Source organism: Pongo abelii, chromosome 11, assembly GCF_028885655.2.
Source record: "Pongo abelii isolate AG06213 chromosome 11, NHGRI_mPonAbe1-v2.0_pri, whole genome shotgun sequence".
NCBI classification, from domain to species: domain Eukaryota; kingdom Metazoa; phylum Chordata; class Mammalia; order Primates; family Hominidae; genus Pongo; species Pongo abelii.
In genome coordinates this window covers 49,378,527-49,402,089 of record NC_071996.2, presented here as the reverse complement: position 1 = coordinate 49,402,089, position 23,563 = coordinate 49,378,527, and the positions used below count along the sequence as shown (strand labels likewise).

Below are 23,563 nucleotides of genomic sequence, written 5' to 3'. Positions count from 1 at the left end.
ATTTGTAATTCTTCATCTCAATTGGTAATTCTTCATATTTCCTCCTCTTATTATAAATTATATGATTCTAATCCTTTTAATTTGTTTGAGGCTTGTTTTATGGCCTGGCATATGGTTTATATTGGAGAATGTTCCATGTACACTTCAAAGAATATGTACTCTGTTGCTGTTGGGTAAAATGTCTCTATTATGCTATAGGTATCTGTTAGGTCTAGCTGGTTTATAGTGTTGTTGGAGACTTATTTTCTTGTTGATTTTCTCCCATAGTTTATATTCATTATTAAAAGTAGGGTAATGAACCTTGTTAAACTGTCTATTTTTCCCTTCAGTATAGTCCACTTTGCTTCATGTATTTTAGAGCTCTGTTTTTAGGTGCATATATTTTAAAAATTGTTCTGCCTTCCTGATGGATTGATCCTTTTATTGTTATAAAATGACCTTCTCTTTCTCTAGTAACTTTTTTTCTTGAAGTCTATTTCATATGATATTAGCATAACAACTCCAGCTCTCTTTCGAGTACTATTTGCATGGTATACTGTTTTATAACTTTTTACTTTTGATATATTTTTGTCTTCAATCTAAAGCTTATCTGTTGTAGACAGCCTGGAATTATCTTTTGTCAGATAGCCTGTGACCTATTCCCTCAGGTCATTAGGACCGCTTGGCAAATGTCACTTCCTCATCCATGCCATTTCTGGTGCCTGGGACAGTGACTAATACAACTCAGTGACTCAATATGTATTTGTTGAATAAATAAAATTTAATGTGATCTATCTAGAAAAAAATAAATTTTATGATTTAATGTTAAACAGAGTACAAAAAAATCTACTACTACAGTTTCAGAAATCACATGCAGCTAATTATTAACGACCTTCCACTTGTCAAGTTTTAGTGAGTTTTAAGGAAGCACTGACCCAAAAGCAATTTCCAGAATTGCAAAATATAGACTTCCAACAAACTATTATTTTATAAAAGCAATGAGAACACTAGCACAAGTTGTCAAAATCAACTTTTTTTCAGAACTCTGAAAGTTAACCAAAACCATGCAACAATCTAAGGATGATTCACTCAAGAAAAATGGCTGAATCTTGGTAAGGGCAGAAAACTTTATGATATTTCAACTTGACTTATTCCAATTTCCCTCTCCCCAGGTCCACAGTAGCATTGAAAACCAAAGGAAAGGCCCTGCGTGGCCTGTTTAGAGCACAGCAAGAAAGCTTGCATTAAGGGAGTGAAGTAAGTGAGAGGAAGATACCAATGAGACTAGAGTTGATGCTAGAAGCCAATTTGTGTAGAATCTGTGGGTCCTGGTAAATTTACATTCTATTCTAAGGGTGATGGGAAGCTATTAGAAGCTGTTGAGTAAGCAAGTACCATGATCTGACTCATGTGTTAATGGTGTTAATGGAATTACTTTAATCTGTGCTCCTTTTTGAGTGGTTCACAATCTTCAGCTTTATCATTTCCTCATCTCCCTCCCACAGCCCCTCACCGCTGCTCCCCCGCCCCCGAGAAAGTTTCTTTGGTATGTTAAAATGCTAAGATGCTAAGAGCTGCCAGCTATTAATCTAACCTAAGTAGCTAGGAACCCTATATCCATATAGTAGATGAAAGAGTTTTAGGTTAAGACTTCGCTGTGTTTTTGTTTTTCATATTCATTTATGAAATCCTCTTTTAAAAACATTTGTAAAGCAAGCCATAATAAGACTATCTTACAGCACAGAAATAATTATTTACCAAATACATTTATTTATAGAGGAGAGGAAAGAGAAGATTAATTTTCTCCCCTTTTGTGTTTCCATTTATAATAAAAGGAAAGAACCAGTCCTGAAACATTTTATTGGCAATCAGAAAGTAAAGTTCATGCCATGGCTTTTTTGCTATAATAGTAACAGTAACAGCAATGACAATTACCTATTTTTTTGTTAAAATGCAAATGAGAAAAATTCTTTCTTTTTTAAAGTCTTCTATGCTAGAGCAAACACACTTGAAGAACTAGAGTAAACACGGCTATGCAGAACTTGGCAAACAAGCTCCCTAATATTAATTCTTAATGAGTTGTATCGAGTATTCCATCTACTTATTCCAATCTGGGATTATTTTATTAGCAGTTTTTTGACTGTTTCTAATCAATTTCTGGAAATATCCAACTTTTATCTAATCTATAACTATTATCTGTTTTTAGTACAGAGTTTTGGAGTGATGCCATTGCTATCTCTCGTAAGCCTATCTCTCGTGATAGCCCTGGATGTCATATTTGAATATAATAATATTAGAGAGCACAGATTAATTTGTTTTACATATTCAGAGATAGGTTTTTGGGGAAAGTGTTATGCAAATTTATGTAAATTGGAATACATGTTTATGTAAAACAACATGTGATTATGCATCCCTAAATTTACGAGAAAAATTCTGCTAGTCTTCTCTTAAAGTAGGGAAAATACAAATATACTCACAATCCCAGTTTGGACTAGAAATCTTGCTAGAATGGTTTGTCTGGCATGTGGAAAGGCTCTCGTGTGCCATGGCATTGGTTGAGGATTCTGTGTTTCCTTTGCTGAAACATGGTTTTCAGCTTGAATTTCAGAGAATGTTGCCAATTTTATCTCTCCTTCTCTGCTTTCTTTTATTTCTGTGATGAAAGATCTTGATTTCCACTAAGTAATTCAAAATGGATTTGTGAGTTCTTACTCAATTTTATAAATAAACATACATTGGTTGAGGTCATTGCATTTGCCTTTTTGTAATGAACTGTCAAAAAGATATTGGCATGTCTCCAGCTTTCTGACACACTTCCTGTGTTTTTTTTTTCTTTTTGAAATGCATATAAATAAGATTGCTTCATCCTCTATGGCTAGGGCGACCACAGATGTATTTTGTCCAAACAAGTATTCCTTTGAAAGTGATTGGATTATATCACTTTTAAGGGTTAAACCAGGACAGTTCCAGCAAAATTGACATGTGATTGCCCTAACTATGGTGAATTCTCAGTCTTTTTTTCCCCTTTCGCAAGTTTATGTGACTGGTCCATTTCATGATTCATTCTAATTTTTTTTAAAATCTCAAAGCCCCACAATTTTTATCAATCAGATGTTCTCTAGAATTCTCATACAAGAATGTTATCTTCATGTATCATGTTTTAACTGTTAGTGGTCAAATTCCTTTTCCTCAGTCATACTTTTATACTGTTGTTGGACTTAAGGTATTAAGAAACAGAAATTTTTTGTTTGGTTTTATGTTTCTGCTTCTTGTGGCAGCGGGGAGAGAGAGATGGGGAGAGAGAGAGAGAGAGAGAGAGAGAAATTAAGATATGTTTTCCCATCCTGAAGCAACTTCAGGCATCATTTCTTTTCCTCACAAATTCTGTCAGTTGCTTTCTTTTCTCATGTCTACATATTGCCAATCTGAGAAAAATCTTACCTTCCAGGAAGGGCTTAAGGCTGTGATAAGCAAAAAGCACTGCATGTTGTAATAACTAAATGGTGAGCTATTTTACTTGCTGGAGATGATTCTATTCTCCCAAGTCTGATGGCAGGAGTCGAATGAGACATCTTGAAAAGAGAGGAGGTCGTGTGAAATTTATGAGAAGGTTCTTGGAAGGGGGCAGTGTCCTAGCAACCTAGGGGCTTAGGTGACAGAAAATTGAACACATTTCCAGTGTCTTTTATTCAATGATCTTAAACTCTTTTCCACTGTTGATCAAGTATAATAGGATTTTTTTTTTTTTTAAATAAAGAGATCTCACATAGGAGAGAGCAGAGGTGAGACAGTTCCTATACCTTTGAGAGCACAGGACAGAGCAATGAAAAGAAAGCTAGATTGGCAGTCAGGAGAGTGTGATTCTACAATTTACTGTATTTTTAAGGCTTGTTTTTACTAATATTAAAAGGTGTGTGTGTGTGTGTGTGATAATTTTCTACAAATGACCTACTCAAAATTTGGAGGAGCAAATGAGACATTAATCATTGAAATACATCAGGCATCATATTAATGTAAGTAATACCACTATAAAGCCAGGTGTCTACATAGCAGGAATGAAATAGAAGTTAATTAAATTATTATTGAATGATCAAGTGAGAGTATTAATGTGAACTTCCAATTTCTTTACCCTATTCTAGCAGATAAACTTTCAAAAAATCCCTGATCTTCTAAAACATACTTAAAAAAAGAGAGAGAGAAAGGCAAATTAATTAATCTCAGGACAAGCAACTTCCTCTCAGATAGTTAGTCATGATATTCTGTTGCCTCATATCCTTTTTGGAATAAGGCAACGTATGAATATATGAATATATAAAAATTCATGGGTCTTGAAGTGTGTGTGTGTGTGTGTGTGTAAAAAACCAACAACCCTAACTTTCTATTTCTTTAAATTTCTTTTTTTTTTTGAGATGGGGTCTCACTATGTTGCCCAGGCTGGTCTCCAACTTTTGGGCTCAAGCGAGCCTCCTACTTCGGCCTCCCAAAGTGCTGGGATTATAGACATGAGCTACTGCACCCACCCACTCGCATTCTATTTGTTGTGAACTTCAACTTTAATCTGTATTATCACATTTTGGAGAACTTACTAAGATATCCTTATCCTTGTTAAGAGATCAAGGTGAACTTTATTCTAACCCCACTATTTATCCCTTCAATATAAGTAATACTACTATAAAGCCATGTATCTACATAGCAGGAATAACATAAAAGTTAATTGAATTTTTTATTAAATGATCAAGTGAAAGTATTGATGTGAAATTCCAGTTTTTTTTCCCAGGATATTGTATAAAGGAAATGCATGATTAAAGGGCAATAGTTACATGGAAAACACATTACTGCTTCAGTAATGGCTAAGGAAGCACGTTACACACACTGCTTACCCTAACCCTCCCTTTCCTCACCTCCCCCTCCATCTGGTCTGAGGGCAAAGCTTTCTGGTAGATACATAGGAGTATAGCTTGGGTTTGGAATCCAAATGGAGACTCTTTCTTTCCCCAAATTTTGAAACTCTTATTTTTGAGAACACTGAGAGAGAGAGAGAGAGAAGGGAGAGGAGAGAGACCTGTTATTGGGCCTTCTTAAGTGCATTTACCACCAGCTGCATGATGGACAGGAGAGAAGGAAACAATTTTCCTGCTCCTATGACTGCCAACCTGTTTGTGGCTATGAGACAGACAACAGGAAGAGCATGGTTTATTGCCACTAGGCCACAATAGTCTTACGCACTAGTAAAATATAGCCCAATTAATACCTCTGGTGCCTACCAGTCAGAATATCAGGTCTTCCTTTTTGGAGAAGGAGCTACTGATAGATGTGGGCAGTAAGACAGAAGATCTCTCGACTTCCATAGAGGAAAAGGAGATGTTAGCTCTCTCTGCTTTACTTATCATTTGTCTTGCAATAATTACAGGTTTCAGAAATAATCTTTGTCTATGATTTCTTGTTCTTCAAGGTAACTAAGAGTCTTTGAAAATTCTATTGTAATGTATAAGCAGTGTTAGATGTGGGCTCTTTCCAGTGTGATGAGCTTAAATTCTACATCCTACAAGTAAAATAGTCAATAAAATCCACCCCTCTGTTTACAGTCTCAAAAGAAGATATGTCCAGAGAAGAGCAGCTGCTCTGTTTTCTCACTTCCCTTGGCTAATCACTGTCTCCCCACCAATCTCGTTTGTATCTTCTTTTAGTACAAGGAACCAACTAAATTGTATATATTGAGTCATTAAATATATTAGGCATTTAAGCCATTGCTAATTGCCAAACATATTGCAGGATTGTAGCAAGACATCAAATCTTAATGATGAGTGTGCTTCTTTATATGCCTCCCTTGACTTTATCTCCTGAGCACATGTGTGCACACAAACACACACATGAAAGCTTCCATGCACACATACACATGTTCACATGGCAAAGAAAATGCTTTCTCTACAGGGCTGTTTTTCTTTTATGTAGAATGAATTGCATATGCCAGAGATACAGTCCTATCTCTGGCATTGTCCAAGCTCAGAAAAATTCGCTATCTGCTTCCCAATAAACACAGCCAAGAAGAAAGTTAGTAACTTACACTAAACTAGAGAGTTAATAGAGATTGATATTGGATAACTATCCCAGGTTGTTCTGTATATTTTTATTGTTAACGTATTACCTAATTTAACATATCGAAAGTCTGAAACCAAGTAGAGTTATAATCTTGATTGAGCCATTGTTAAAGCTAACATTTGAGTACTTACTAGTTTTCAGTTCGTTGCTAAACATTTTGAAAGCCGTACTTCATTGAATTCTCACTCTAGCCCTCAGATGAAGCTCCTAGTACATCCCCATTTTATATCTAAAAAGAGTAAAGAAGTTAAAGTCTTATTTGTGCATGACAGAGGTACCTGTAAATCCAAAGCCTAGACTCTTAGCAATTTATTATTCTGTTTCTTTTTCATCATTTTTTGTCTTCTTATATTGCTTTTGTTATGTACACTCATCACAGCAGATATAAACCTGGTTATTCCGATGCATGGTTATCTATTTATGGGTTGGACAGGTGATTGGATCTAAAAAGTGGCATTCATTTGTTTTATATGCCTATGAATATGTATGTGTGTACAAATATATATACACACATACACACATACATTTATGTTCTTAATATACTTACACAATTTCTTAAGATTTGTTTTTGAGACAATGCAGAGTACTGAATGAAACAAACATTGCATTGTTAGATTCCAAGAAAGAACATAATGTTTAACAGTTGCTAGGCACAATGGTACAGTCTTATTCCCTCCCAGTTTATTAAATTAATGCCATTTATTGTTTAACTCTGCCAACTATTTCAGATGGCTTTGAATACTGACTCAGTAAATGCTTTACTGAAACAGTCATTAAGTTCTCCCACTCTTGGGGCAACCAAATTTTTATCTCTCAAGATGAAATAAAAGTGATCTGAATGTTGCCCAAATCAGCATCTGAGAGGGAGGAGAAAGGTCACTCATGAATGGAATCATGTTCTGACTACTTTGCAAAAAAGGAAGCAAGTCAAATTGTAAGTCATGCACTGCTGATTTAACGTGTGGGAACAAGAAAGACAGGAAGACGCTTAGAATGCTGGAGAAAGTTATGTGCCTGCCAGTGTCATAAAATTCTCTTTGTAATCCAAGAAAAAAATGTTATACTGTTGGAAATGATCCGAATTTGGCTGCAATCATTTCCTATTCGTATATCTTAGACAGTTATCTGTGGCTCTTTTGTGATGTGAATGATTTTGTAGCAACAATTTTCCATTAGGAATTATAAATTAATCACCACCTGAACCAGTGCAATTAGCCTAACTCTTCAGTCTGGGACTCTTCAGCTTTCCAGGGAGGGAAGCTAGAGTGTGAGGGTGATCTGGCCTGGAAGGAAGAAGCAAGGATGTTGCCAAGGCAGTTGTCCTTGGAGCTTCCCCCTCCTATTTCCTTAGCCACAAAAGCAATACCCTGTCACTTACCCCTTGATACTTGAGACATCACCTTTCTCTGCTTCTTTCCTCTTTTGCTGTCCAGTGCTAAACTAATTTTAAAATTGATTTCATAAATGCATGATGATAAAGGTAGATCAAAATCCCCACAGAGGTGAGAGCTTCTTAGTGTCCTTAGACAAGACCTTGGTGTCAGACAATTGTTCTCATAAAATAATGCTTGAAATAGACAAAGTACCTATCATGAGAGTATAAATTTGGGTCCTCCTAAGGAACTGATGTGTGATACCCATTACCATGATGAGCACTCACTCTAATTCCACAGCCTCATCCCTTGCTTTGTGCCTATTAGTTCTGTGACTCTGAATAACCCAAGACTTTAAGTTCCTGATTTGTTCAAACTGTGACTTCTCTTGGCAGTTAAGTGTCTCACTCTAGCCACGACCCTTCACCCACTTACTCTAGAAACTAGTACTGTTAACCTGTTCTTAGCCTTCAACAGTTTGATCCCTATTCTATCCCTATTTTGGGTTTCTTAGTTATCTTTTAGTGTAGAAAGCTTCTGCCTGTGCTATCTCATCACACAGCTATGATACAGCATGATTATACTTCTAGAATCCCTAGAGAATAGTTTGTACCTTAATTTTTTCGATAGATTAAAATGAAAGGCTTTAAAAATGAAGAATAACTGAGTGCTTATTTTAAAATTAGGTAATACTGAAAGGATTTTGTTTCCTTTTTAAATTTTGTCATGCAGCAACTGTTAAGCAGAAAGAAATGTGCTTTCGTTCATTCTGTTTATTCAGACATACCTTTATTGATCATCTACTGTATTTATGTTTCAGGCACTATGTTTAAATGTTATTTTTAATGTTTGTTTTAAATAAGAAATAATTTCATAACTTTCAGTGTGATAAAACAAGAATTGAAGTGAAAAGAAACAGTGTCTAAATTATGGGAACTTTCAAGAAAAGATGGTGAACAAGAAACAAATTAGAAGTCTAGTTCAATATATTTTGGCACAACTATATTTTGGAATGTAATGTATTCTCATTACATTCACAGAGCAGGATTCCACAGGGATTAAGAGAAAGCAGCTTTGTCCCTTTCCTCTGGATAAGATATTAGGTTGGTACAAAAGTAATTGTGGTTTTTTACCATTACTTTTAATGCCGTTACTTTTAATGGCAAAAACCGCGGCTACTTTTGCATCAACCTAACAGTTTTCTCCCATTCCTTGGATGAAGTCCAGGGGAGGTCCATGATTTTTCTGGTCATATTTTGATAATAAAAAGGCCCGTAATTACTTTTAGCTGCCATCTAATTTTAATAATTAAAATGACCATTTCCACAGTGAAAACTCTGAACTACATGTAGAATTGAAGATATTTATTTTCCTCTGCTGAGTCTAGAGACTTCTGGTGGGAACCAGGGGTGGTCAGCCTTCTCCTTCCCTGGCATTCTCTTTCTCTTCTCCTCCCACCTCCTTAGCCAAGACTTCTTAAACCCTCTTAATAAGGCTGGAAAAGGAGAAGTGAAAGGCAGGGAAGTTGTTACTTTACAGACATTTTTATAACTTGGCATTGGCACACTTTGGTATCTAGATAGGTGGGTATCTAGAATAGTCCCTTCCTGGAAACTGTTGGTGTTCTCTGGATGTTCACTGTGGGGTTGTTTAGGTGGTATAGGTCTCTAACATGGCACAGCACTGTCCCCCTAGCTCCTGCCCCTGATGGTACATCCCACAGCTGCTTATTGCTGAGATGCCTTCAAGGCATCTCCATCCCAGTTTCCTCTAGTAGGATCCACTTGGGCCTCAGGGGAGTTCGTGTGCTCTTGACATACTAAACAGAGGAGTAGTTCCCACTGTCATCCTCATTTTCTCCTGTCACAGACTTGCATTTAGTCATCTCAATTCTTGGTGAATTTCAAGCACCAGTCCCTGTATGCTCTCACATCTCAGAAAATACTTATCAATTACCACCAGGTCCTTTTAAAGCCTTCTCACTTCTTGAGATAGAAGGGAAATACTTCGGGCTGGGCATGGTGGCTTATGCCTGTAATCCCAGCACTTTTGGAGATGGAGGCAGGAGGATCACCTGAGGTCAGGAGTTCGAGACCAGCCTGGCCAACATAGTGAAATGCTGTCTCTACCAAAAATACAAAAAATTAGCCGGGCGTGGTGGCAGGGGCCTGTAATCCTAGCTATTTGGGAGGCTAAGGCAGAAGAATCACTTGAACTTGGGAGGCGGAGGCTGCAGTGAGCCCAGATTATGCCGCTGTACTTCAGCCTGGGCAATGGAGCGAGACTCCTTCTCAAAAAAAAAAAAAAAAAAAAAAAGAAAGAAAGAAAAAAAGAAAAAGAAGGGAAATACTTCTTTTCCTTTTCCCTGACAGGGTAGTAATCTGAACTCAGCAACTGTTTTCAGTGAAATATTCTCTTCTGGTCCTTTTTTTTTTTTAACTTCCTTGTATAAAGTGCAATTTTTTTACACCCTTGTATAAAGTGCATACTCATCTCTCAGTGTAGAGTTTACAGATAATTTTTATTTTTATTCCCTGTGCTTTTTTATATTTTCCAAGTTTTCTGGAATGAAATGTCTATTTTTAAATATTCTCAAAATAAAGATTGATTAACATGGGTGCTGCATATTTTAAGCACTCACCTGCACAAAGGCAGAAAATAGTAGTTTCTTATTACATGACATGTAATAACATTACCTGTTTATCCAACACAATTATATGAGTTTTGCAGTGCTGTTGTTTTGAAAGTTGTAACGTGATCTCAACTTGGCATTTTATTTGATCAATGACATGTAGAGAAGTGCTAATATTAGTAGTGAGAAACAGAATGGAATTTCTCCTTCATCCATTTTATGACAGAGTGAAAAGCCTTCTAGTACAAATTTTTGCCAGAAACTGCTGTCACCAAAGGTTAAAACGTTTGGCCTCCCTAATTCTACTTTCCTTTGGTGGAGGGAGGGAGGAACCTCATGAGTTCTGAGGATCATGTTTATGAGGTATAATATTATGAATACTGGAATTAAAAAGTATGTAAATAGCCAAGGCAACATAGCAAGACCCCATCACTACAAAAAATTTTAAAAACTAGCTGGACATGGTGGTACACTGTGTCTGCAGTCCTCGCTTCTCAGGAGGCTGAAGTGAGGATTGTGTGAGCTTGGGAAGATCACTTGTGCTCAGAAGGTTGAGGCTTCAGTTGAGTCATGATTGCACCACTGCACTCCAGCCTGGGCAACAGGGCAAGACCTTGTCTCAAAAAAAAAATTATGTTTAAAACATCAAGAAGGAATTCAAGTGATAATTAAAATAACTGTGGTGTACAATTGTCTGTGGTGTACAGTTTCAGAGTGGCGATGGGGTGTGCAAAGATGAGTAACTGATTGCCCAATTGCCCTCAGTCTCTTTCCCTTTTAGGGGCCTGTGTTGTCTTAAGAGTATTATAGCTGACAGCTAGGATGAAAACAGGGCACCATTTCCAAATGATTTCACAATCATCCATGTAACCAGAATTCTTTATAAAGGAAAAAAAGAGCTTATGTCGGCAAATTCAAATAGAACACAAGGAGAAATTTGAAAATAAATTAATCACCTTACAGAGGGTACCTTAAAGAACAATATGAAGAAGTATCCAGTGATTTTCCTGTGAACTTGTGTACACAGAGGTAAGATTATCCAAATGACAATAATTTAATTTCAGTTAACAATACAAACTTAAATGTAATATGTGGTTTATGTTAGTAAGTTACTAAGCTATGCAAAACTTATCATGGTTGATATTGCAATTTGAACATACCAAGTATAATACCACTAAATTCTTCACTCTTAACCCTTTTTGCTTGTGTAGTCAACCAATTTTTCTCTAAGTATAGACCTAGGCCCAGCAGCATCATTACCTGGGAACTTGTTAGAATTGTAAATTATGGGAACCCACCCCAGACCTACTGAATTAAAATCTCTAGGAACAGGACCCAGCAATCTGTGTTTTAATAAGCTTTCCAGGTGATTCTGATGCATACTAAACTTGAGAACCTTTGAACTAGAAGAAACAATTTAAAGTTCCTACAGTAATTCAGTCTGATCTGGTTAGAAGGCTATGACTGATGATTAGTGAATTGTGTTTTAATTGTATTTTGGTGAATTAACTCAGGAAGTAAATATTCTTGCCATGGAGATAAAAGAACTTTATGACAGATAAAAACAAATATGCATCAGAACAGAGATTAGTAGATTCTTACATTATTTAATCCAGAGTTCTAAGAAAATGCCTGAACTACAACTCTCTCCAGTATCCATCTATCATAATGGACACTGACATCCACTTCAAAGAGAAACTTTTGTGAGGGATTTATTTGATGGAGATAGGTATATTTTAATTACATTAAGCCATTTTTGGATGAGTTTTTTTTTTTGGTTTTTTTGTTTGTTTGTTTGTTTTTTTTGAGATGGAGTCTTGCTCTGTCACCCAGTCTGGAGTGCAGTGGCGTGATCTCGGCTCACTGAAAGCTCCGCCTCCCGGGTTCACGCCATTCTCCTGCCTCAGCCTCCCAAGTAGCTGGAACCACAGGCGCCTGCCACCATGCCCGGCTCATTCTTTGTATTTTTAGTAGAGACGGGGTTTCGCCATGTCAGCCAGGATGGTCTCGATCTCCTGACCTCGTGATCTGCCTGCCTCAGCCTCCCAAAGTGCTGGGATTACAGGCTTGAACCACCACGCCCAGCCCGAGAATATGTTTTAGCAAATGAGTTGATACACCGAGCTGGTGATCACAATGTGAGAACAGGATGCCTCTATTTCTATTTCTAGAAAGAGGCATCAATCTGGCCCATGGGTGGCTTAGTACTGAGGCATAGAGAGACACAAAGAGAAAGATTATTCCATAATGCATGATCCTTACCTTATAATGTGTCTCACAACATAAGTTCAAAGCATAGCATTAAACATCAGGAAAGGGGAAAAGGAGAACTGAAATGACATCAAATAGAAAATGTAAAAGAAAACAAAGTTCATTAGGTAAAGTGTGAAATATTCTAGTTGTTCTGTAGCGGTACAGAAATCATGGAGAAATCCCACCAGGACAGTCCAGATTTCTCTACCATAGTTTCTCTACCATAATTTTTTTTTTTACCCTGCCCCATGACTTCTGGTGTTCTGATGTTCAAAATTGTGTCAATGTGAAATGTGTAGCTCCTGATGGAGGCATGTAGCACATTACCTACAGCTGAGATGTAGATTGAGCTGCTTGAGAGGATGGAGGTGCTTGAGGTCCCCGGGAAGGAATGAGGTTATCTCTGGGTCTTTGGCCCTTCTAGGAGATATATGTTTCAAGACTGCTCTGTTGAGCTCTTTCCACCTTCCTATGGCCCTTAGTGGGGCTATTTGGCAGGGTAGAATAGTGCAAAATGGTTTGATTCGTTCAAATTGGAATGGGTTTCTTAATGGCTTCCCCAGTTCTCCAGTGATATATTAGTTTATTCTCACACTGCTAATAGAGACATACCTGAGACTGGGTAATTTATAAAGGAAGGAGGTTTAACTGACTCACAGTACCAAATGGCTGGAGAGGCCTCAGGAAACTTACAATCATGGCAGAAGGGGAAGCAAACACTTCCTTCTTCACATGGCAGCAGGAGAGAGAAAAGTAAGTGCTCAGCGAAGGGGGAAGATAAAACCATCAGATCTCATGAGAACTAACTCACTATCATGAGAATAGGATGGGGAAAACCACCCCCATGATTCAATTATCTCCACCTGGTCCCTCCCATGACACATGGAGATTATGGGAACTACAATTCAAGATGAGATTTGAGTGGGGACACAGCCAAACCATATCAGATACCAATGGTGAAGGAGCACACATAGGACAAGAAATACTGAGAATTTTGTAGGATTCTCAATGGTTAGGGTTGTGCTTGGGAAAAATAGTTCTTGTCCGCAGGGCTGTGCCACCATTTGTCAGACCTTCTCCAGTTGATTTGTTCAATTGTAGAAGTTCTTGGCCTGCAGAGGACACCATATTGTTGGCAGTGAAAAAGGAAGCAACGACAATGCTGTATACAAGATGATTTGGAGCATGCAGGGACACTATAATGTTTATTTGCAAGCAGTAGATTCAGGAAAAGATGTCAGAAGCAGCGTTGGAGGGTTTAATGAGGACTGATACCTCTTAGTCCATGGGAAAATGGCAGAAGCTTGGCAAGAAAATAATAATTTTTTAAAATGTAGAGTGAGCCAAATTCAGGAATTTGTCCCTATATAACTTGGTGAATTTTGCCACCTGTACAAGTAGTGGATTTTCCTCAATGTGTATTAAAATTGCTGCTTGGCACAGTTATTCTGCAGAGCCAAGGGGAAAAAAAACAACAGAAAACAAAAAACAAAACTCTTTTCTTATTATTATTTTTGCTTTCCCACATAGAATCAACTTGTGGATTGCATAAACCACAGGATATAATTCCACCATTTCAGCCAGAAACTTTCCCGTCTGACCAAAGACAATTGCAAATATGCTAAACTTGCTTTAATGAAAAGTCATTCTTTACATAGCTTACATCTACATAAGATGACAAGTCACTCAACAGATAAAGGATTCTTTGTCTGAATCAAACAATAAGCCAGCTTTTCCACACACACAAAAAAAATGCCATTCTATTCTGAACTGAATGCACTTTCAACTAATGCTGTATTCAGGACCAAAACCAAAGGAGGCCCATCTGCTAGGAAGGCCAAAAGCCTATTGTGTGGCACATCAGTCCAGTCTGTTATGGAAATGGTCACTCTAAAACTGTTTACAATTTAAAACTGCATACTGAGAATTATGTTAACCTCTATTGACTGACTTCTGTTAAATGTGCTATTAAGAATCCAATTTACCCTGGCTTTCTCTAAAATGTGCTCAGGCCAGTCAGATAGGTACATTATGACGGTCAATTGTCATAGGGTAAAAGTCGGTACCTCATTAGCTCAAACACACCAAGCATTTGTTTCCGGTTTTAACAGGGGCTCCCTTGCCCCGGGATTATGGGAGCACTGACGGAATATAGCCTTATGTGATGATGATTTGAGGTCCAGGGATAAATGCTGATTGAACAAGGCTGAAAGGCCATAAAGGGTGAACTATGACATCACTCTGCAAATCTGGCTGTGCATCTTCTGCTTAGAGTGAATATTTACAGATGTTATAACCTCAGTATCAAGTCAAAATAAGATGACGAATTAGATCAATTACTACATGGTAGACATGCCAGTCATGCTAATGCTTAGTAAATATAGTACACTTTTAATTATGATTAGCAACACTCACATTTATTTTCTTTTGTCATTTAAATTATCAAGATTGTTAATACATTTATCCATTCACCAGTAAACTGCAATTTAATTTTCTTTCTTTATAAATGTTTCTTTAACATATTATTAAAAAATAACCTAAAAGCACCTTTGTCTGATATTTTCATATCCTTTCTCTAACATTGTCTTTTAAATGATTACAGCAATAAAATGAAATTGCACCTCTTAATATTGTTCATCAGGCCAATTAACTTGAAACAAAAGTGACACACACACACAAATTCTTTCAGTGTATAGGTCTACATCAGACAAAATAGCTTATGGTAACTTACCACTTTCTGTGAATTCAAATTTTCAGTTGAACTACTGAATTCAACCTGAAGTGAAAATCAGATCCATCTTCCTCGTGAGTAGCTAAAACCACTGCTAAAACACTTGTCCCAATTTTCTTGCTTTTTATCCAAACCAAAATTGGAAAAATGTTGATCATAACCTTGGGCTAACCTTCCTGTACTTGAGTACTTACAGGAAATTGTAATTTACTTTGCATTTTCTAAAATACCCTATTTTGAAAATATTTTGACTTTTTGACTTCTTTATTAGGTATCATACTAATTTGAGAGCTAACAAGGATCTTACAAAAAGTACTAATTTTAAAATACACAACTTTGGTTGGAATTTCAACTCTTACTCTTATTAGCTTTGTCACATTAGCTGCGTCTCTGGCTTACTTTTGGAAAAATAATAGTGTTGTTCCAATGTGAAAATACCTTGTACCTAATAACGAACAATACAATTAGTGGTTACTGAGCACTCAATATTTGGCAAAGCCTGGAGCAAGGCCAGCAAATAAACCTAATGGGAAGGCCTATAGCCATGCAAATATGGAGGCTGAATTCTGTCATGGCAATGCACACTAGGTGGCTTAGCCTTCTGCAAGAACACTAATCGGCAAAGTCCTAACTAAGCAAAAAGGAGAAAGACAAGCTCTGGAAAAAAAAAGTACCTTATGAATTTCTTTTTTTTTTTTCTTTGAGGCAGAGCCTTGCTCTGTTGACCAGGCTGGAGTGTAGTGGCGTGATCTCGGCTCACTGCAACCTCTGCCTCCTGGGTTCAAGTGATTCCCCTGTCACAGCCTCCTGAATAGCTGAGATTATAGGCACACATCACCATGTCTGGTTATTTTTTTGTATTTTTAGTAGAGACGGGATTTCACCATGCTGGCCAGGCTGGTCTTGAACTCCTGACCTCAGGTGATCCACCTGCTTTGACCTCCCAAAGTGCTGGGATTACAGGCGTGAGCCACTGCACCCGGGCTATATATTTAATTTTTACATAGATTATAAAATCATTCCAGGCTGGGTGCGTTGGCTCACACCTGTAATCCCAGCACTTTGGGAGGCCAAGGGGGGCAGATCATGAGGTCAGGAATTTGAGACCAGCCTGGCCACCTTGGTGAAACCCCATCTGCACTAAAAATACAAAAAATTATCCGGGCATAGTGGCACACGCCTGTAATCCCAGCTACTCGGGAAGCTGAGGCAGGAGAATTGCTTGAACCCAGAAGGCGGAGGTTGCAGTGAGCCAAGATCACACCACTGCACTCCAGCCTGGGTGACAGAGCGAGACTCCATCTCAAATAATAATAATAATAATTCCTGGTTTTGGTGTTAAAGCATAGCAGGGTAAAATCTGATTAGGTCAGGAAAACAAATATACCAGGTTTCAATTTATTGTCTCTGTGTCCCAAATCTACCCTTCTTTGCCTGCTATGTGATAATGGAAGCAGACTTTATAAATATTTCTCTTTTGCCAGCTAGAATGATAGTCTTGCCTATTGAAAAGGCCAGGGGGACACTGGAGGAGAAAGGGGTGCTTTTCTTCTTGGTTCTATTCTTCCTTCAGGTCAGCTTCCTGCAGCATGCAACTTTATCCATCATTTGGCTCCTACAGAGTGTAGTTTCTCTAGTGCTAGGGTCCTGCCCACCAGTTTCTCTGGGTTCTCAAGCATATATGCCATGCAAAGCACTGCTTCTACAGATCTTGGTTCCTGCAACAGGAACCAGTGGCCAGCAGCTTTCCCCAGTACCTCTTTCAGTGCCTTCATGACAGAGTATTGCTGGTGAGGTACCTCCCTTTGAATGACCTCTCTTGGCATTTCTTATGTGACTTTCACAGAAAGTTCTGAGGGGCAGTACCTTCCTGAGGATAGATTCCCCTGCAGAGGAAAATCTGCAGAGGGCAGATTTTCAGCAGGTTCCACCAGCAGGGCTCCTCAGCCATTTATCCACCTTCAAGAGAGGTCTAGTTGTGCCCTTTCCAAGGAGGTCTCAATCTTAGTCTGGTTGGGCAGAAGTGTCATGGTTGACTCTTCCTTGGGCACTCTATCTCAGCTGTAGTTGCTCTATCTCAGCTGTAGTGTAGTGGCCATCTCCTCTTCCTACTACTCCTCTAATGCTTATACTTCTCTTTAACTCTTCCTAGCCAATTTTTTATTACTCTAATCTTCTGTTGATAATTCTTGATATTAAATTTTCCCTATTCAAAATACTGTGTGATTTCTAGATACTAATTGGACATGGACTGATATGATCAAATTTCTACTTTTCCCTATCTTTTATTGAAACCATTGCTGAGCATCAGTAGGCCTCTTGAAATCTTAAGAGGATAGTGAAATATGAGTAAGAATTCCATCAAATTTTAAGTATTTGTTTACTTATTGATAATTATTAAAAGAATTGAGAACTAATTTGGATGACCTTTCAGAAAAGTCATCCAAATCTTAAAAGGTAATGTAACCATTAAGGTTGTTATTTTCCAGAGCTCTTATATTGCTGTACACACCCTCTTTGAATGTGGTTAATGCCATTAAATAAGTGAATCTGTTATTGTTTTATGGGTCAAAGTTTATATACAACCTTAAATCACTATTAAAATTGAAGAAAGGACCGGGCACAGTGGCTCACACCTGTAATTCCAGCACTTTAGGAGGCCGAGGCGGGTGGATCACAAGGTCAGGAGATCGAAACCATCCTGGCTAGCACAGTGAAACCCTGTCTCTACTAAAAATACAAAAAATTAGCTGGGTGTGGTGGTGGGTGCCTATAGTCCCAGCTACTCAGCAGCCTGTATCTAAAAACCACCTGTATCTAAAAAACTACTGAAAAAAGAAGACTTCATTTATGCACATATTAGCATTGTCAATTAAAACTTACAAATCACAATAAATAAAACAATATGCTTAACATACAAAAAAAAAGTCCTGAAAAGAGGACCTGGATTAATCATTAAAAAGCGTATTTACTATTGTATTTTAATCAATAGCAACTGTAATGTATCCATCAATTTCTTATGATTTTAGGTAGCATGAATCAGTTCCCAAAATTTGACCAACTCTAGGTATATTCACCAAATTTTGTTTCTGACCTGTGAAACTTACACCCAAGTCCAAGGCAGGAGAATGATGTGAATCCAGGAGGCAGATTGCAGCTTGCAGTGGGCCGAGATTGCGCCACTGCACTCTAGCCTGTGTGGCAGAGTAAGACTCCATCTCAAAAATAAAAATAAAAAATAAAAAATAAAATAAAAATTTAAAAATGGTTATATGGATTCAAAAATTTGTGTTTTGTCTTATGTGAGCTCCAAAGTATGAGGTGTGTTTAGTAAATAAAATGCATCATAAAATGTCTGACTAAATATATAAAATATTTCTCCTCCTATTTTTCAAAAGTCCGTGTTTAATCCACACTTTTAACAAAGTAATTTTAGTTTATCATTGCGTAGCTCTATAAATATTCTCGTTATATTCAATCACCTTTTTTAACTTTTTTTTTTTTTTTGAGATAGGGTTTTGCTATGTCGCCCAGGCTGGCCTTTAACTCCTGGGCTAAAGTGATCCTTCTGCCTCCACCTCCCAAGTAGCTGTGATTGTAGGCATGAGACTGTTTGCACCAAGATGAATTTAATCACTCTAAGATTTGTCTTCATCTTTGCTATTTGTGTATTTACTATTTACTTTTTGGTTATGGGCAATCTCTTTGACTTAATTATACTTCAGTTTGTCTCTCTTTGAAATATGAGTAACAGTTTGCCAAATTGAAAGCATATGGTGATCTTATAAAGAATATTTGAGAGTGAATATAAAAAATCTTTAAATGACAATGAAAAGAAGTAAATATTGATCTAAGATGATATAAATAGTAACACAATCCTTGTTGGAGTTCAATAACCTCCAACTTAATAATTGATGAATACAATGAAGTTACTGAACTAGTGAAAGTTTTGATAATTTGACTTTTTTCAATATATGTTTAGTATTTGCATTTATTTTAATTCTTTCATCATTAAAGATGAGCAAATATAGTATACATAGTGTGTACTAGACATTTGTTCAAACATTATTTTTTCTCACCCACTATCTTCCATAGCATTTTATTCTGTAAACAACTAACTTGATCTTGTGCAATAAGTAAGATATTTTAAAATAAATCTTTGGTCTTTTAAAAAAGCTCTCATGTGTTATTATCTTGTGATATAAAAAATAAAAAGGACATGGTAGAGCTACATTTTCTGCTTAAACCGCTAAATAGAATTTCTGTTACAGCACAAATGAAAATACCAGCTAAAGCAATATAAAACTTAGGTCTCTGGCTATCTTATCTCTACTATCTTCCTATAAAAGATTTTTCATTAACATAAAAGTGAGAGACAAATGTGAATATCCCTACAGTTTTTGAGGGGGAAAAGCCCTTGGCCATTAACATAGTAAGACAATGAGGCTTTCCTCTCACTGCTACATTCTTCCTAATGTCACTCACTGTACTATAAGACTTTTATCTACTTTTTCTAATAAAGTTTTTGGGAGACATATCACACAGAAACACTTTGTCCAAGCTGTTGGAAAGTTTGGGCTTTATTATTTTTCTGCCCCATTTTTTCTCTCTCTCTCTCTGTGTTTTAAGATTCCAGTGACCTTTATGTCAAGCCCTTGAAGTTGTCCCATAGATTCTTAGGTTCTGTTCATTAAAATAATTTTTTTGTTGTTGTTCTTCAGGTCGGTTATCTACTAATGTGCATTCAAGTTAACACTTCATTATTTCCAATATATACTGAAGTCTGTTTACTGCATTTCAAAATTTCAGATATTATAGTTTTCATCTCTAAATTTTTCATTTATATTTTTTATGTGTTATAGTTCTTTGATGACATATCTTATGTTTTTACTCATTACAAGCATGTTTTTCTTTACCACATTGTGCATTTATTATAGTTTCTTTAAAGTCTTTTTGGAATAATTTCAACACATGGGTCATCTTGGAGTTAACTCAGCTGTTCTGTTCTTTAGGGAGCCTTTCTTAAGCTTCCTGGTTAGGTTCTTCTCTGGACTCTAAGAGTTCGGGGTATACCTCTTTCTCATTACCTATTAGATTAAATTAAAATAATCTGTTTATTTTACTGTGTTCTCAACTAGATTGAAATGCAAACTTCTCAAAGGAAAGAACCATGTCTTTTTAAAAAATCTGTGTTGCTTCCTGTACCCAGCATACTAACTGGAAAATATATTCAATAGATGTTTGATTACTTAATCAAACTCAGAGAGACAGGCTTGTTCATCTTTCAGGTAAGATTATGCTTACTGGAAAGCAAGATTTGGACTTGGGTGTAAGTTTTACAGGCCAGAAACAAAATTTGGTGAATATACCTAGAGTTGGTCAAATTTTGGGAACTGATTCATCCTATCTAAAATCATAAGAAATTGATGCATACATTACAGTTACTATTGATTAAAATACAATAGTAAATACTATTTTTTAATGATTAATGCAGGTCCTCTTTTCAGGCCTTTTTTTTAATATGTTAAGCATATTGTTTTATTTATTGTGATTTGTAAGTTTTAATTGACAATGCTAATATGTGCATAAACAAAGACTTCTTTTTTCAATAGTTCTTTAGATACAGGTGGTTTTTGGCTACATAGATAAGTTCTTTAGTGGTGATTTCTAAAATTTTAGTGTACCCATCACCTGAGCATTATACACTGTACACAATACGTAGTTTTTCATACCGCAGCCCCCTCCCAACCTTTCCCCAACTGAATCCTCAAAGTCTATTATATCATTCTTATGCATTTGTGTTAGGACATACTATTTCTGGTGCTGTGGGTTTGGGGAAGGAAATAAACTTAGTAATCAAAATGTTGTTTAGTACAGTAAAATAAAAGTGGCTATATTAAAGGATAGTTCATTTAAGTTGCAAAGGCTTATAAACCATTTCTGTTCCTTGATAAGGTATGATCAGAACACAAGTCTTCTCTCTACACGCTCTCCTTTGAAGAGTGCTGGACAAGTGCAGATATCCTTCTGATAAGGTTTGGATTTGTGTCCCTGCCCAAATCTCATGTTGAATTATAATCTCCATTGTTGGAGGAGGGATGTAGTGGGAGGTGATTGAATCATGGGGGCAGATTTTCCTCCTTGCTGTTCTTGTGATCGTGAGTGAGCTCTCACAAGATCTGGTTGTTAAAAAAAATCTGGTTGCATATTTTCCCCTTGCTGTTCTTGTGATAGTGAGTTAGTTCTCACAAGATCTGGTTGTTAGAAAGTGGGTAGCACACAGTAACCAAAACAGCATGGTACTGGTACCAAAACAAACATAGACCAGTGGAACAGAACAGAGGCCTCAGAAATAACACCACACATTTACAACCATCTGATCTTTGAAAAACCTGACAAAAACAAGCAATGGGGAAAGGATCTCCTATTCAATAAATGGTGCTCCTATTCAATAAATGGCTAGCCATATACAGAAAACTGAAACTGGACTCCCTCCTTACACCTTATACAAAAATTAACTAAAGATGGACTAAAGACTTAAAAGTAAAACCAAACCATAAAAACTCTAGAAGAAAACCTAAGCAATACCATTCAGGCCATAGGCATGGGCAAGGACTTCATGACGAAAATGCCGAAAGCAATAGCAACAAAAGCCAAAATTGACAAATGGGATCTAATGAGACTAAAGAGCTTCTGCACAACAGAAAAAAATTATCATCAGAGTGAACAGGCAACCTACAGAATGGGAGGATATTTTTGCAATCTACCCATCTGACAGAGGTCTAATATCCAGAATCTGCAAAGAACTTAAACAAATTTACAAGAAAAAACAAACAACCCCGTCAAAAAGTGGACAAAGGACATGGACAGACAATTCTCAAAAGAAGACATTTACATGGCCAACAGACATATGAAAATAAGCTCAACATCACTGATCATTAGAGAAATGCAAATCAAAACCACAATGAGATACCATCTCATGCCAGTCAGAATAGCGATTATTAGAAAGTTAAGAAAAAATAGATGCTGGCTAGGCCGTGGAGTGATAGGAATGCTCTTACACTGTTGTTGGGGATGTAAATTAGTTCAACCATTGTAGAAGACAGTATGATGTTTCCTCAAAGATCTAGAACCAGAAATACCATCTGACCCAGCAATTCCATTACTGGGTATATACCCAAAAGAATATAAGTCATTCTACAGTAAAGACACATGCACACATATGTTTATTACAGCACTATTTACAATAGCAAAGACATGGAACCAACCCAAATGCCCATCAATGATAGACTGGATAAAAAAAAATGTGGTACATATATAACATGGAATACTATGCAGCCATAAAAAGGAATGGGATTATGTCCTTTGTAGGGACATGGATGAAGCTGGATGCCATCATCCTCAGCAAACTAACACAGGAACAGAAAACAAAACACCTCATGTCATCACTCATAATTGGGAGTTGAACAATGAGAACACATGGACACAGGGAGAGGAACAACACACACCAGGGCCTATTGGGTGGTAGTGGGTGAGGGGAGGGAACTTAGAGGATGGATCAATAGGTGCAGCAAACTACCATGGCACACATAACAAACCTGCATGTCCTGCACATGTATCCCAGAACTAAAGTAAAATAATAATAGTAATAGAAGAAAGTGTGTAGCACTTCTCCCTTCACCCTCTTCCTCCTGTTCTGGCCATGTAAAATGTGCCTGCTTCCCTACCGTCTTCCACTGTTGTGGGAAGTCAGGGACCCCAAACAGAGGGACTGGCTGAAACTGCAGCAGCAGAACATAAATTGTGAAAATTTCATGGATATTTATTAGTTCCCCAAATTAATACTTTTATAATTTCTTACGCCTGTCTTTACTACAATCTCTGAACATAAATTGTGAAGATTTCATGGACATTTATCACTTCCCCAGTCAATACTCTTATAATTTCCTATGCCTGTCTTTACTTTAATCTCTTAATCCCATCATCGTCGTAAGCTGGGGATGTATGTCACCTCAGGACCCTGTGATGATTGCGTTATCTGTACAAATTGTTTGTAAAACATGTGTGTTTGAACAATATGAAATCTAGGCACCCTGAAAAAGAACAGGATAACAGCAATTTTCAGGGAACAAGAGAGGTAACCATAAGGTCTGACTGCCTGCAGAGCCAGGCAGAACAGAGTCATATTTTACTTCTCGCAGAAAGCAAATAGGAGAAGTATCACTGAATTCTTTTCCCAGCAAGGAATAACCCTGGGAAAGGAATGCATTCCCAGGGGTAGGCCTATGGACAGCTGCTATGGGAGTGTGTATTATGAGGTTAAAGATAAGGGATGAAATATGTCCTGGTCTCCTGCAGTACTCTCAGGCTTACCAGGATTGGTAAATTCCAGCATGGTGAATTCTAGTCAGACCAGTTGTCTGCTCTTGAACCCTGTTTCCTGTGAAGATGTTTATCAAGACAATGTGTGCCCAGTGGGACATGGAACCTCATCAG

General features: G+C 37.2%; 1 long non-coding RNA gene across 1 annotated transcript in view; it reads left to right on the top strand.

Moving 5' to 3' along the window:
• The first annotated feature begins 6,937 nt into the window (after positions 1 to 6,937).
• The window catches only part of LOC134759594 (uncharacterized), a 246,779-nt gene continuing 230,153 nt past the window's right edge, over positions 6,938 to 23,563 (top strand). Inside the window, exon 1 of the long non-coding RNA XR_010135993.1 lies at positions 6,938 to 7,012. This is a non-coding gene — a long non-coding RNA (uncharacterized LOC134759594). The remainder of the gene's footprint in view (positions 7,013 to 23,563) is intronic.